We start from the raw sequence: 4,012 nt of genomic DNA on the forward strand, positions 1-4,012 counted from the left end.
ATGCTTCCCGTTCTTAAATTTTGTTTTTGCATCTTTTACTTTCGGTTTTGTACACCAGCTTCAAACTGCTGAAAATACAATATTTTTGGATATTGAAAATATATTTCCCAGCGGTTTGGATTATACAATGATTCTCTACACTGCTTGTTTTATCACATAAACTGAAATGAGGCTAACTGTAATATTAAATACTAAATATTACCTTTGATATTATGGTATTATTTTCTCTCTAAAAGACCACTGTTGATATGTGAAAAACTGTGTCCTTGTTCAGATGGTTATATGACATTGCCACTACGAGAATTGTACCTTTTGACAATCTCACATATCACTACATGTTCAACACCATATATCATGTGTAAATGGGTTAACAAACTGACCATGTATGTAATTTGCAAGTTTACAATTTACAAACTAAATAAATGTTTATATGACTCACACAATGATGTATTTGTGATATTATTTGTAGTAGTCTAAATCTGTCTATCCCTATACACATTTATCACAGATTTACCACAATGACTAAAGAATGTGAGATTAATCAAACAGTATACCCATTGCTCATTAAAGTAAACTCAATGATTTTTCCAGATATCTGAGAAATAACCCCCTTCCCCTAAATTATTCACATGGTATCAAAAGGTTAACTTCTCCTCATAAAAACAGACACATTTGTGATAGATCAATCACAGTAAGATTAATAAATAAAATCAAATGTTATTTGTCACATGCTTCGTAGACAACAAGGGTAGACTAACAGTGAAATGCTTACTTAAGGGTCATTTTCCAACAACGCAGAGATTTTTGTATATATAAAAAATAGACATAGTGACAGAAGGAATAAATACACAGGGATAATAGGTAATAACATGGCTATATACAGGGAGTACCAGTACTGAGTGGATGTGAAGGGATAAGAGGTAATAACATGGCTATATACAGGGAGTACCAGTACTGAGTGGATGTGCAGGGATAAGAGGTAATAACATGGCTATAAATCAAATCAAATCAAATCACATACCACAGGTGTAGACATTACCGTGAAATGCTTACTTACAGCCCTTATCCAACAATGCATTTATTTTTTAATAAAAAAGTAAAATAAAACAACAACAACAAAAAAGTGTTGAGCAAGAAAGAGCAGAAGTAAAATAAAATAACAGTAGGGAGGCTATATACAGGGGGGTACCGGTGCAGGTAGTTGAGGTAATATGTACATGTATAGTTAAAGTGACTATGCATAAATAATTAACAGATTAGCTGCAGCTTAAAATGATGGGGTGGGGGTGGGGGGGGGCAGTGAAAATAGTCCGGGTAGCCATGATTAGCTGTTCAGGAGTCTTATGGCTTGGGGGTAGAAGCTGTTGAGAAGCCTTTTGGACCTAGACTTGGCGCTCCGGTACCGCTTGCCGTGCGGTAGCAGAGAGAACAGTCTATGACTAGGGTGGCTGGAGTCTTTGACAATTTTGAGGGCCTTCCTCTGACCGCCTGGTATAGAGGTCCTGGATGGCAGGAAGCCATCTATATACAGTGTGGAAGTGTGTGTGTGTCGTCAGTATGCATGTGTGTGCATGTTATGTGTGTGTTTGGGCGTATGTAGTGTGTGTGTGTGTGTGTGTGTGTGTGTGTGTGTGTGTGTGTGTGTGTGTGTGTTTGTGTGTGTGTGTGTATGTTGGGGTGTCAGTGTAAGTATGTGTGAGTGTGTGGGTAGAGTCCAGTGTGTGTGCATAGAGTCAGTGTAAGAAAGTTTGTTAAAAAGGGTCAATGCAGGTAGTCCAGGTAGCCAAATGATTAGCTATTTAGCAGTCTTATTTAGAAGTCTCAGCGTCCTGAGGGGGACGAGGCGTTGTTGTGCCCTCTTCAAGACTGTGTTGGTGTGTTTGGACCATGTTAAATCCTTAGTGATGTGGAGACAGGAACATGAAGCTCTCGACCCGCTCCACTACAGCCCAGTCAATGTGAATGGGGGCGTGCTCGGTGCTCCGTTTCCTAATTGTGGAATATCTATCCATCTTCCCAGTGGGCAGAACCTAGTTGAAAAGATGTCAGTATAAGGTCTTATTCTGGTCGCAAACTGATTGAAAATGACAGGCTTTTTATGTCTTTTTCTGACCACCATATGCCCAGTTGGTCATAATTGTGACCTCTATCTGACCAGCTGGTCATAATTCTGACCACTATATTATGTACTGGTCATAGATCTCATCCTAACCTGGTAATAACCACCTGACTACAGCTTATTACCTGCTGTAGAAAGTATTGCAGAGGATAAAGTTGGATATTGAAAACATTGTTCATTACATTTCTATTTGTTTCCATAGTCACCAATTAAAGTTTAAATCTGCAACATATTCTTACATTTAAAATAGATCAAGCAATGGACAAAACTGTCATGAACCCTGCGTCCTGAGTCTGTTCCTGCCTGTGTTGCCGTTTTTCTGCTCTGTATCTCCTGTTTCCTGAAGGTTCCTGAACGCACCCTGTCCGGTTGCCGGGCGACATTGCTAGGCGGGTGATCTCTCGATTACCCGCACCTGCTTCTCATCAGCCTCGGCACACCTGGTCTTGATCATCACCCCTTCATGAGCTCTGACCTGACATCCATTCCCTGCCGGATCGTTAGCCATGAACAGTATGTTTTGTCAACGTATCAGCCTCTGAGTTACTAGCGTTAGTTTTGTTGTTTTGCACCTTGTTGGCCTGCCGTGTACTTACCTCCGTTTTTTTCTGTCTACAGTCATTCTCCCGGAACCTTCACCCAACCCCTGCCTGGTTGTCGGCGGCTGCCGTGCCATCATTGGATCTGCCACTTCACCTCCACCAACTCATCTCCGCCGCCCGCTCCGTCTCCTGGATTATTCTGCATCTTTTTTGAATTTGTAAATAAATACTCACCATCGTTCAACTCACCTTGTCCTGGTCTGCTTCTGGGTTCTGTCTTAGAGAACCGTGACAGAACGATCCGGACAGAAATGAACCCAGCGGACCTGGACTCTGTTCGCCATGCCATTACCAATCAGGAAAGGATGTTGGGACAACACAGCACGGCGCTACAGGAGATAGCGTTGTCGGTTCGGAGTTTTTCTACCAGTCTGACGAAGATCCAGGCTCAGCTCAGTTTGCCGGTGGAGAATCCACCACCGGTTTCACCCCTCTCGCCTGCCGCTTCTGGAGCTGTGCCCTTCCGTGAGCCCAAGGTTCCGACGCCTGATAAGTATGAAGGGGATTTGGGAAGATGCCGTTCCTTTCTTATGCAGTGTGGATTAGTGTTCGATCTACAGCCCCACTCTTATGCCACAGACAAGGCTAGGATAGCCTTTGTTATTGAATTGCTGCGTGGTAGAGCCCTGGAGTGGGCTTCAGCCGTATGGGAACGACAGGACACCTGCATGGCGTCATACCAGGAGTTCACGGCAGAGATGAGGAAGCTGTTTGACCATCCAGTCCGAGGTAAGGACGCAGCTAAGCGCCTGTTTTCTCTTCGCCAAGGAGCTCGCAGAGTTGCCGACTTCGTAATCGAATTCAGGACATTGGCTGTGGAGAGTGGGTGGAATGAAGAGTCACTGCAAGCAGCCTTTTATCAGGGGTTGTCGGAGCAACTCAAGGATGAGCTGATCTCCTATCCGGAGCCTAGTGACCTGGACAGTTTGGTAGCTTTGTCTATTCGGGTAGATAACAGAGTTCGAGAGAGAAGGAGGGAGAAGCAATGGGGCCCGTCCAATCAATCAGCTTCTCGGTTCCCAGTCGGGTCAGGAGGTGGACCAGAACGCGTCGATCATTGTCCACCACACGGGATTAGTGGAGAGGTCCTGCCTCCAGATTCTGAACCCATGCAAGTGGGGCGGCACGGGTTAACCAAGGAGGAGCGCCAACATAGACGTGAGACCAACCGCTGCCTCTACTGTGGTAGTTCGAGACATTACATCTCCACTTGTTCCCAGCGGCCGTCAAACTGCCCGGCTCGCTAAGTTTGGGAGGACTTTTAGCGAGCCGGTTTCAACCTCTCAATACC

Source organism: Coregonus clupeaformis, chromosome 3 (assembly GCF_020615455.1).
Source record: "Coregonus clupeaformis isolate EN_2021a chromosome 3, ASM2061545v1, whole genome shotgun sequence".
In the NCBI taxonomy this organism is placed as follows: Eukaryota; Metazoa; Chordata; class Actinopteri; order Salmoniformes; family Salmonidae; genus Coregonus; species Coregonus clupeaformis.